At 33.2% G+C, this 13,180-nt stretch overlaps 1 long non-coding RNA gene across 1 annotated transcript; it reads left to right on the forward strand.

Annotated features, from left to right (window-relative positions):
• The first annotated feature begins 814 nt into the window (after positions 1-814).
• On the forward strand, positions 815-2,242 carry LOC133816779 (uncharacterized). The gene is made up of 3 exons (XR_009885459.1): positions 815-1,075; positions 1,180-1,249; positions 2,072-2,242. It is a non-coding gene; the product is annotated as an uncharacterized LOC133816779 (long non-coding RNA).
• Positions 2,243-13,180: the final 10,938 nt, after the last annotated feature.

The raw sequence follows: 13,180 nt of genomic DNA on the forward strand, positions 1-13,180 counted from the left end.
AATATATCTCTGCTTTACAAGAGACACTAAGATCATTAAGAGTGGTCTGTGGAGTAGACCATGATGGTGTTGGTTCAAAGAAAGAGATGGGATCAGACAAGAGAGATGGAAACACTGCACGGAAAGTTGAATTGATTTCAAATGAGGAGGAATGGTCCATTGTTCAAGGGGCTTTACAGATCCTCACAGTTTCAGACTGTTTAACTAGAAGGCCCTCTATTTTTGAAGCTTCCTTGAGAGCTACTCTTGCTAGATTAAGCACGACTTTGTCTCTGTCAGTATTTGGTTCAAGTGTGGACCAAAGCCCATCACATGTTGGTGACGACAGTAATGGAGAAGCATCTGTGGGTGGAAGGGCTGCCTTGGATGTGGCAGCAATGCGGCTTGTTGACATTTCTAAGAAGGCTCGGAAGCTCTTTAACCTTTTAAGTCAGGTACATGATACCAATATTTCAATTTCAGAGGCATATTAGTTTTTAATGACTGAAAAAAGATTTTGTCGCATTCCTTGCTGGAACTTCTTGTGGGGTAAGGAGATGACGCTCACAAGTTTTACCTTTTGTTATGCAGTCTAAAGATCCCAGGTTTCATGCACTTCCTTTGGCATCTCAAAGAGTCACAAAATTTGCTGACACAGTAAATGGACTTGTATATCTGAATTATTCATTAGTATGGAAATTTTCAAATCTGAATTATTCATTAGTATTTTTATTGTTTTCTATTCTGTATATCTGATCTATTTAGTCTCTATTGATCTTGCTCCTCTTAGTATAGTATATTTATTTATGTGATAGATGTTTCTGATCTGAATGTGTTATACTCTCATGTTACTCGACGTTATGGTGAATATCTGGCCATTTAACTTGCAAGACTGAAGCTTTTTTAGTTGTTGCGTTATGAGCTTAGGCCTCCCACCAAGCAATTTAGTTCAGTTTTTGATCCCTTGAAGCACACCACAACACCCTCCCTTTTTCTTTCTCTCTGCCTCAGCCCTCAGGCAACAAGCAAGAACAAGGGCCCAGATGTGGTTCTCTTTTTTTCTCTATCTTCCTCTCCATGCGTGTCTCATTCTCAGGTGAAGTTTTATTTTTAGCTATATATATAACTAATTAACCTATGTATACATATGTTTGTTTGACTAATTAACCTTAGTTTTTGAACATAAATTTCAATGTTAAGGTCTACCGATGGAATGATGATGGAAAATGGGATGATCAAGGTTGGGCATGTCACTCTTGACAATTTGGAGGTTTGTTCTTTTCCTTGATCCATTCTTATGCACATTTAGTGTTACAAAATTTTACAAACCCTTTCAAATAGATTTTTTTGGTGGTTACTATATATTGTTTGTATTATGACTGAATGTGAATATCATTTAGTCATTATTACACAACGAAGAGAAGAGCTTGGTTTTTTTTTTTTTTTTTTTTTTGTGATGGCATTACTTTTGCATTTTGTTAGTGCATATGGAATTTTTTGAAAGCAAGAAGGTATTTTTTGAAAACATCTTTGGTGCATTTTGCTACTGGTTTAATGGCTTAGAATATTTATTTTGCTATTGGCTTTGGTGTATTTTGTTATTGGTTTGTGTTGTATTTTTACTGCCTACATATTGTAGAATTTAACATTCACAGAATAAGTGAAAATAAATGCTAACATATACGTAATAATAAGTTTCTTCTTTCATTTGTAAGGAGACTCGTACAACTAGAAAGAACAGTAGATGAAAAGCAGTGGAAATGCATAACTGAGTTGTAACATTGTGTCAAATGTAGGATTTGTAGGAAATTTATGAGGTAATCAAACTATACCTACATAAGCCTTCTTTCTTCCTGCCACTGCGTAACTGGCATAACCTTATCATTTTCGTCCTTCCACTCATTGGCCACCACAGTTGCTATGCGGTTTGCTGAAACTTTTGCTCTTGCAAGTTCTCGCTCTAGAGTCCTCTTTTCCTCCTGAATTTTTTACTCAAATGAGGTTAGCATACCATAATTTTCAAAAAGACAACAAGTAAATTTATCTAGACTCACATTCAATTCTTCTATCTGTCATTTGTAATTGTGAATAGCATTGACTGCAACTCCTCCAGCTAGAACAACCTCCTCAAGTTCTTGAATGGTTTGGCTAAGCTTTTCCACCTCCTGAACCTTTTGGCAGTTTGTTTTCTCAAGGATTCTATTTTCTTCCTGCACATGTTACACATGTCAGTTACCTTGACAATTCAGCCTCACCATATGTATATGCCGAACCAACAAAATAGAATCTGCTGTGATGTTATAAATACCTGGCAGATCTCAATCTGTCTCCTCAACTCAAAGTTCTGGTTTTGAACCTCTTCAACTATCAAAGCTCTTTCTAGCCATGACCTGTCAAAAAAGTAAGGGCTTGAATTCTAGCCATGACCTGTCAAAATGCAAACGCCTCATTAGCCTTATTTGAAGTACACTCATAATATTTGAAAATATCTCATGAAAGACCATAACTCACCTTGTGTTCAAGAATATTTTCAGTGACAGACTTTTTCATCCATTTTTTCAACCTCGTTCTTGAGCTGGAAAGGAAATAACAACACAAAAAAACTAACTTCAGACACAATTTAAGTGTTAGAATACTGAATTTATTGTATGTGAAACTCAAGTGAATATAGTAGGCTGGTAGAAATTTCTTCGGTACCTCTTCTACTGCCTTATCTTTAAGAGTTTCAGTTGCTCTTAGTGACTTGATTTCACCGTGAGCAACCCCCAACTCCCTTTCCTTTTCTGCAAAATGATGGAAAAAAATAGTATCACTATAAATGCCTCTCGGTTTACTTACAGGATTATATGAACTCATTATTAACTTGTTAAAATAGTAAAATACAAATATACTGATAATACATATTGATATACATTACTGTATTCTCTTAATGGAAGCAAGTTGTTTGACAACTTTGATTTTATTTACACTGTATTCTCTTTTCTTATTTATAGCTTTGGTAAGTTATAGTTTATATGATAGTTATGGGATTGACTTTGCATTCACTTGTTATATTATTTATTTATTTTAGTTTTCATCTTGCAGTTGTTCCCAAGCTTTGTTTGAATCTTCATTTTGTTTTCTATTATGCTTATTTATATTTGGATTTCTGAATTCTGTTTTGTTCATGTTGATTATAGTAAGTAATGATTTGGATTCACACACCCGTAGTTGCTGATATATTAATTAAGATGTGGATTCCCTTGTAATTATTTTTGGAATTAAGATATGGATGAATATGAATCATATGGCCTTTATAGAATAATGCATTTGATAATGTTTTTCCGATTTTTCTCAAGCTCCCTTGGGTATATTACTTAATTCTGTAGTAGGATTATTTATTTTGACTTATTTAGGTCTTAATGTGATGTAATTCTTGCTGCTTTCTATGTCTTCAGTCTTTGTGTTGGATAATTTTCACACCAATAAGGGTCACGTATTTGTTTAGATCATTGGTGTTCAATTTGTTACGACTCCTATGTAGTATGACTTTAATGATTTGACTTGACTTTAAATGTCCTGACTGGATTTAAATGGGACTAATTGTATGTTAGGTTTGTGGCATCAGCTCGCCAATTGGTGAAAGCTTTGGAGGTACTGTTGGTGAATGATTGAGGCTATACGAAGAGATGCGTACACTGCTTGTAGGTAATTTTTTCTTTAAAGGAAAATGTATATCCTTAGTGTTTTAGTTTTTGTTTATGATTGTGACATTTAATTATTTGTGGGTGTGTTTTGGGAATCTGCTAGTTTTTGGTGAGATATCATTAAATGTTATCAAGACACAGTGGCAAAAAGTTTCACTTTCACCTTTATGTCATCTTTATAGCACAGTAATATTTCAAGTAGTTTCTTTTCACAAGTTTGGAGTGTCTAAACAATATTATATAATATCTCATATCACTTGTATTTTAGTTACAACCATCTTTCTAAATAGGTTTGCGTTTGTAATACTTTGTGAATGCATATTGAGAAAGACTTAGAAATGTTATAATATATGATCAGACTCAACTCTAAGATAACTTTTACATTAGTAGCTTTTTGGTTACTGTTTTATTGATTTTTTGTTTTTTTTTCCTTTTCTTTTAAATTCTAATTACATTAATGCTTGCCTTTCAGATTTCTGAATGTAATGACCCACTAATCTAGACTAATTGGACCATTATCGAAACTATACATAAAACTTACATTTTTACGAAAATACCATAATTTATTAAGTAACTTGAAAATAAGAGTTATTTACAAATAAACAGAATACTAAGAAGGATTTTGGGATCCCATTGTCTTTAAAACAAAACAAGATTTAAAATAAAAGACATTACATAATAATGCGGAAAATACACATAAAAACCATAAAAACATAAAAGGAGACTATATCCTCGAATCGAATAACGCTCGGCCCCTTGACTCCATTCATCATCGATACACATTCTCCAAGCGTCACGAATCTTTCCGCCTCTAAACTTATTTTCCTGCACATAAACAGAAAGGAGTGAGCCTAATGCCCAGTAAGGAAAATCTAACACAAAGTCACATACATAATTTCATAAGAAAACATAAAGACTTAACATAATACATATAACATACACTTATTATAATGGCCATTATTACTTGGGGTCCCATAGACTAAACAAGCATATGCCCATGGGATTAGTGGGGTCCTACTAGCTAAGTAGGTCATATGCCCATAACCCATTTGGGGTCTTGTTAGTCATATGGGTCATATGCCCAAGCCTACAAACATACACATATACATATCATAACACTTTTAATAACATAAAACATATAAATAACATAATCACATAACATGTTGATTCTAGCCTATTTCCTTACCAAAGTTACCGAGATTATGGACTGAGTTGGGATTGTTGGAACACTCCTAAAACCATAAAAAAAAAAGTAAGTCTAAAGAAAGGAGATGAAATGAAAGAGATGGAAAGACTAAACCATAGAAAACATACTTACCAACTTATATGCTTAAAAGCTTGGATTCCCTAACCAAAATAAGAATAAGGTTAGGGGACTGAGTAGAAGGTTTTGAGAAAGGAAATAACATAAAAATACAGAAAAGAACTAGAGTTTTGGGTTTACCTCAAAGATTGCAAGATCAATCTAACATCCACCGAAATACTATAGCACTCACTTACTTCCCAAAGTGTTTGATAAGCTTATGATGTTTAAGCTTATAGTTTTTCCCCAAACCAAGTGTTTACACTCTCACACTCACTTAACACTAGCAGCCTCTGAACTTAGAGCAAATGGTGAATAATGGCTGGGTACTAGGTCCTATTTATAGAGTTTGGGAATGAAAATATCTTGATTTTACTTGAATAAAAATAATGGCCTTTTAAGTGAAAATCATTTGAATAATCGTTCAGCAGAGGCTGAAGACTCGTTCAGAAGATGCTGGACTGTTGAAGGAGTTTGAATGGCTGAAGGGAAAAGAATTCAAATGTATTTGAATTCATGCTGGTGGAGGCGATATATCGCCCCCTATAGGCGATATATCGCCTGGACCTTTGTTCCCGAGGCGACCGTGCATCGATTCGTGTTTTCCGTATCTACGTGCTGCGATATATCGCCCCCTATAGCTGCGATATATCGGCATACGCTGAATATTTAAACACGAATTTACACATTTTTAGCTGAGTTTGAATGGAGTAAACAGCCTTGACTAAGCCCTCAACGTGCTCAAAGCTGCTGACTGACCCTATACATTCAAACTTTTACCCTTATTTAATTTAATCCTCAAAAATACTTAATCCTTAATTACCATTCAAAACATGTGCTTAAAATCCTATTGGTTGATGTCTAAACCTTATAATATAATAATATAATCCTTAATATCAGACACATTAATCAAACCTTAGGTTATACTTAATATTCTTAAACTATAGGTTAAACTTAGAAAATCTATAAGTACTACTATGAGTGTCCAAATAACTCCCGGTCTGAACCAAAAATCCAAAGTAACAATGATAACACTAAACATACTATAATACTACTAAACAATTAGCTAAGTAAAGTTCTTGGACTCTACACTGAAGTGGTTCATAGTATGAAAGACTTGATTGATTACAGTCGAGAAACAGGGATAGGACCTATGGGTAAGTTTAATGCAACTTAATCCTATTTAGATTTAATTATCTATTATTTTTTTTCGTATGCATAATTTTTTAAAGTTGAGATCTACTTTGGATTACCTTACTTGACTTCACTGGTGGTCTGAGAGTTCCTTTGAGTAAGAAAAATTTATGCTTTATTGACCATTTTTTAAACCTTAAAAATTTGAATTAGTACCTACCTATAATCTCTGTTTTAATATGTTGTCAAAAAGTGTTTGGTCAGATATTGCTTGTTCTTTGTCCTTTCATCCTGTTAACTTTTGCATTACTATTCTTGCTTAATTCTATGGAACTTAGTGAAGCTATAACAGATGTGATAGGAATTGCAGAATAAAATATTCTTAAATGATGCTTGGTAAGGAGATTAGTTGCAAGTCCTTTCAATCTGTAGAAGAAATGTGAAAAATATATATTCATATATAGAAATTTGCATATATTTTAGAATGGATATGATCTTATTCTTAATAGTGCCTACCCTAAAGTGAGAAGCTTTTTCACTAACCTCTATTAAAAACTAACACATCAGTGTAGATAAAATCAGATTATCACCCCCACTTAGTTAGCATGATAATGTTTTCCTGAATTTTTCAATAGGTGTGAAATTGGAAGTACAAACTAGAATTTGAACACTAAACTCTAAATGTGAACTAGTTGTAGTTTTAATAGATCTTTATGCTACTTAAATTCTTCCATGTACAGTTTTGAGATATTGTTGCAAGCTCAAATAGGATTCTGTTAGTTATGTTGCTCTAAATATTTTGTTATATGCATATACCAGCTTTGTATTCTGTTATAGACTATCAACTGTATTGCATAAGGCTTCTCGAGTTTAATATTATTAATGAACCAATAAACTTTCCATGATTCTATTGTTTAGCCATAGCTTTTCCTTTCTTTATATAAGAGAGGACTAAATCTTTACAAGAAAAACAAATTATTTAACATTGTTTGGTTCTTTAATACACTTCACAACAACTTTGATAATCATGATTTTCCATATAAATGAATTTCTAAGCTTTGCCTTGTGAATGAGCTAGATGACAGCTTGCTTCTTGCAGCTAGCTTCTTGGACTATGCTAATTGATTCCATGTATTATTTATTATCCCAAATCATATTTAATTTCTCTTTTAAAATAAATTATTTTTCATGTATTAAATCTGATTTTATTTTTGATACAGTAATCATCTACACATCCTATTTTCAATTATTTGGTCCTCCTTTTGGTGTATTGGTTATTTCAGTAAGCTTTATTGATTATAGGCTGACTTGTCTAAGTGTACTATTTTAGTTTACTATTAACTCTAAGTTTAAGCATTAATTATTTAAACTCTTGTGTAGCTAAGCAAATCAACTTTACAACAAAGACAAGTGCACAATGGAATAGATGATGAATTGGAGGGTGGAGCAAGCTTCATGGTTTACTTTTTGTATATCTTGTTATGTTTCTCGCTTTTACTTTTGAAGCACAAGATGTGCAAGACTGTAGAATTTTATTATGTATGCTTTCAAATTCAGGTTAGAACTAAGAACTTTTGAAGTGGATACTGTCATGGTTTGAAGTAGTTTGTCTTCAAATGTAAAAATACTCATGGTTTATCATATATATTGAATATTTTAAATTTTTTGATCTATTTAATATTACACTTGTGATTAATTGTGATTTTTTTTAATCAAAATACAATAATAAAAACTTTTTATAACAATTAAAAATGCATATTACAAAATAACAAAATGTTATTACTGGGAGAATTTACAATAATTATGGTTGTTTTGTATAATATATTATAATTAGGACAAAAAGTTATGATTTATATAATAGAATGAACTAAAAATGTTATAAAATGATCAAATATAACAATTTTCATAACAGTTGGAAAGTGTTATGGATAAAGTATAAGATTAAACTCCAAATTTATAATCAAATACTCTAACTAAATGCTATTATTTGAATATTATAGCAACTAAAAATGTGTTATTGAATAGTTTAAGATAACATCGAACATAACATTCGAATACTGTTATAGAAAAGAAAGGACTTTTAATAACAGGGGCTATGTTAGCGTTTTCAGAAGGTTATCAATACTCCCGGTTAGCAGTTTTTAAGTGTTATGAATACTGTTTTTTCTTGTAGTGCCAATTAAAATCTAATTATTCAAATCCAGTCCAATTGTAATTGGATATCCAGTTTTTGGTAATTGGATTGGATTGGTTCGATGTAATTGGAATGGTTTGAATGTAGCCCACCCCTACCTATTAAAAAGCTCAAAACCTTTTTTAGAAGCTGAAAATCCATTGAAAAACCCAAAACAATGGGTATTAATTGATCACCACATATACGCATTCTCATAACACCATTTTTTTTTCACTCAAAAACTGAAAATAACAAACTTTCTATAATATATTTGTGTTTTCTAGCAAGATTGATGAAAGAAATTGGAAGAAAATGAGGGAAAAAAGTGGTAAATGCCGAAACTCTTTTTTTTTTTTTTTTCTCAAGGCGGAAATGGTGGTTTCTCTCGTATTTTGGGACTTCTGCATTTCGGAAATAAGGTAGAAGATGAGGGGGTGTGGGTTTAAAGATCTTTAACTTCGATTTTTAGCAAAAAACCGAAGTTAAAGGGTAACTTTTCAGGTCACGTAATCCTTTTTGTTATATTTGAGTTAATAAATTTAATTTGGAGACAGTGATTTGAATCCACAGTACTTATACCCCTTCAAAAAAAAAAAAAAATCCATAATATACTTATACATTGTATGTCATAATTATCATATAACTACATATATATGCTGTGAAAGTTAATTCGTATAAATATAGCAATACAGCCAATACTTCATTGAGAAACTCTTTCGAATTTAGAGAGAAATAATTTTTTGACTTTATCGGAGTAATGGCAAATTAACCTGAGCAATTGTATATAAGATATTTTAGGGGTATTTTAGGGTGTCCGACAACTTAGAAGATGATATATTATTATTAGTGTAATTAAAAATCTGTTCTCACATATTTTAATTTTAATTTAATTGAAATATGTGGACTCCAGATTACTTAAACCAACAGCAGATATTATAGCATTTCTCTTTTACAAAGCATGGCAGAAAATGACAAGAAAGGTTGAGATTGACTAAAACAGTAAACAACGGATCCAACAGATAAAAATGATGGAATTTAAAATCATAGCTCATCAGATGCAAGCTAGACACCAGTTCGTTATTCAAACAATAATATTATTATTAAACGTGGATGAATATATCAAATAAATGATATCCACTCATTCATCTATGTATACCCAATATAAGTAAGTAGTTTGGAATGATTTTACATAGCATTTTGAAATTCCGTTTTTTATGATTACCAACTTAATTATTTAGATTAAATAATTAATTGTTAAACTGTTACAGAAATGTTTAAACAGATACCAGATATGTTTAAACAGTTTGTGACTAGAAGATAAAAACGAACATAAAGTAAAGAACACACGAATTTTTACGTGGTATCAGCAATCTTTGCAGATTGCTACTAGTCCACGAGGCCACGCCCAGAGAATGAAATTTATTAGAAGAATATCTAAATGATTACAAAACCAAATTGACTTATACAAATAAAGACTCCCTCTTGAATTTGTCGCAACTGTTGTAATCTAAACTTCTAATCAAATTTCTGAAGTGCTAAGATCTTGAACTCCCTTCAAATCATAACACTTGCACTTTTCCTCCCGAAAAGTGACTCACGAACAAGACTTCTCCCGAAGCTTGATGACAAAAGTCCAAGTGTGTTCAACCTGCACAATTAACACAAAGAAAACAATACAGAAGTACACTGTAATAAACCACTAAGAACTTGCTGGACTCAAGTTCTTCACATAATAAAAAGTCTCTCTAAAACTTGAAAAATATTTGGAAAATAATATACCAAGAGAGATAATCAGAAACCAGCGACCTAAGGATGATTATATACATTTTAGAATCCCTTTAGGTCGTGGAAAACAAATCAGGAACCAAACAGCCAATAAATGGAAAATCTTCCAAAACAGGAAAGTCAGAATCTGTTCAAACAGACTGGCAATCCGTTCAAACAGATTCATTGAACCTGGACAGATTTTCAACCCAGTTTCCTTAAATAAATAAGGAAACAATATATCCTTTATTATTGCAAGCTGTACACGATTTCTGGGTAACCAATTCAGATAAATAAAAATAAATAATAATTTTCCAATTCAAGAAAAAGATATTCTTTTATAGGAAAATATATATTTATTTTATTAACACATAAATAAAAATCTGAATATTACAAAACAAGTAACTACCCATTTTCGAAATTCACCACAAAATATTACAAAAGAGGAAACAACTAATTTCGAAAATATCATTTTAATTAATTTTGTCATAATTATCAAAAATGCCAATAAAGGATTTTACAATCTCCCCCTTTGGCAATTTGATAGACAAAATTAATCCAAAAACCTGCAACACAAATGTTAGTGATAAGTAAAGAGAAAGAACTCCCCCTGCAAACATGCATGAACTTATAACAAACATGTAAATAAACTAGACTTAACTCCCCCTCAAAATAAGAAGGTCCAGAGTTAAACAAACAAACAATCAAACAGGTTTTGGAAAACTACTCTCCCCCTTTGTGTCTTTCAAAGTAGCCAAAGAACCAGAAAACTAAAACAAGAGTAGCAATGTTTAATGGACAAAAACGAAAATAAAACTAAACAGTTGGAGCTTTTGAGAGAGATTGAACAGCCTCCAACACAGAACGTTGCAGTCCTTCAATTGACATTACTCGAGCAGTTAGAGAATCAACAGAGGCTCGAACATCAGCTATTTCTGATGCAACAAGGCCTGAATCTGTGGCAACAGAGGAGGAAGCATGAGGAATGTCATCCGAGGCGATCTTCAGAGATTGGGGCTTGACTTTCTTGGAGGACGGAGCAGCAGTGGCTTCAGTAGGTGGGGCAGAGGCTTTGTAGGAAGCAGCAGTAGTTGGGGCCACCAAGTCTTCTTGATCACGTTGGAGGTCTTGTTTCTTTGCGAAACCCAATGATTTGATCATGAATAACCGAAGCCAAATTTAAACCAAGACCGGTCCCCACTTTGTACAAAAATGATGCCATATCAAAAGAGATAGTGGCCGTGTGAGATGTGGGCTTCCAATTTGTTGTTGCAAACTTATGGAGGACAGCATAAGTGTAGGTGAGATTGGAGACGGAGATGACTGTGTTAGATGGCCATACCATTTTTTGTCCGACCAACTCAGTGATAACCATGTCCTTGTCAAGAGAAGCACCATCAACATCATCCTCGACAGTAAGGGGAAGGCACAAAGCAAGAGCAATGTCTTGAGGAGAAAAAGAGAACCAATGGCCCCTAACAAACACTTTATTATACAGAGGAGATGAAGGTTCAATAATTTCATTAGTAATATTGGCATAGAATTCCTTGACTATTCTATCCACAAAACCAGAAAATTTAACCAAAGAACCTGTCCATTGTCGATCTTGAAGCATTGTTAGCACACCAAAAGGACGATGATCACTCAAGACATAATTTCTTTCAATGATAAATTTTCGTTGAGCATACAGAACCATATCACGTGCATTATCATTATAGCAAAAAATGGAAGAATAAGGTTTGAAATTTACACCTGACTGTTTTGGTGAAGGTGTAGAACCAGAAATAGGTTTCTTCCCTTTAGCTTTGGATGGCAAAGGAGATGCAATGTGGTCTGAATCAGATTCGGCTTCTTGTTCAGAGGGGATAGTGTCTTCTTTTTCTGGCTCATCAGACTCAGCCTCTGATTCGGCAATGTCAGGAACCGTTTCATCAGACAATGTGGTATCATGAGTTGCTTCAGATTCGGACTTATCTTCCTCAGGATCAGATTCGGAGGAGGACAATGAAGGGGGATGAGCCTTCAATTTTTTCTTGGCAGCAGACACAGGAGAAAGAGACGCGTCCAACCCCAATTTCCTTTTGGTAGTCACAGAATTTTTCTTGGACTGACTCGGCTTCAAGGGCAATTTGAGCAACCCAGCAGCAGCAGCTTTGGAAGAGGAGGAAACAGATTTCGATTTTGCCCTAGCCTCCAAAGACGAAACAAACGGAAGAGGAGAATGGTCCTTGGCACGAGAGGGCACCACCACTTCAGATGGTGGTGCAACAATGTCAGCAGAGATATCTGGAAACACCATAGGATGTTCATGAGAGAGCGAAAACACTTTCTTGCGAGCCTTGGATTTGCAGGACTTTCCAACAGATGTGGGAGCTGTTGGAACAGAAAGAGGCGCCGTTGACACAGATGGAGGAGGCGAAGGAGATGGCACCTTTTGGGATTGAGAAACAGGAGTCTTCTTGGAGGAAGCACCACGAGTTCTCACCATTTTTTCTGAAAAACAGAAAGCACTTACAAGGAAAAAATGAGAGAAACAAAACAATTAGAAGAGGATGAAATGACTAAGTGAGATTGTGGGTGAGAAGAAATAGGGTAATGACATGCCTTTTTAAATAACTTACTTACCCAAAATGAATACCCACGGCAAAAGAGGTTTCCCTTTTTTAAAAAATTGTTTTAATTAACCAAGAAAAGGAAACAATCTTGAAGACACACGAACTTTCCCTTTTTTTTTTCTTTATTTAAAAAAAATGTTTATAAAGATGTAATATATATATAAACACCCAAACCAAAAAAGGTAACCAGAAATAAATACCCCACACGATCTCCTCAATGACTTTTTCCCTTTTTATTTTTTAAAAAAAATCCTAAACAAAGTACAAGACAATAAAGATACAAATCATGATATTCCAAAATGAGAAAGAAGACAAAAATAAATTCCTTGGAGACAAAGAATATATTAAATCACACAATTAAATGCATAATTTCTCATAATCACCACAATGATTCGGTCCACCAAGAATTTCCTTGTCAAATTATTATAATTATTATTATTTATTTATTTATTTTTTATTATCATATATGAACAAAAATAAAAACTCAACCCCAAAAAAATCTGCTTTGATCAAAGAGAGTCATCCT

The sequence above is a fragment of the Humulus lupulus genome, chromosome 2, assembly GCF_963169125.1.
Source record: "Humulus lupulus chromosome 2, drHumLupu1.1, whole genome shotgun sequence".
Classification (NCBI taxonomy): domain Eukaryota; kingdom Viridiplantae; phylum Streptophyta; class Magnoliopsida; order Rosales; family Cannabaceae; genus Humulus; species Humulus lupulus.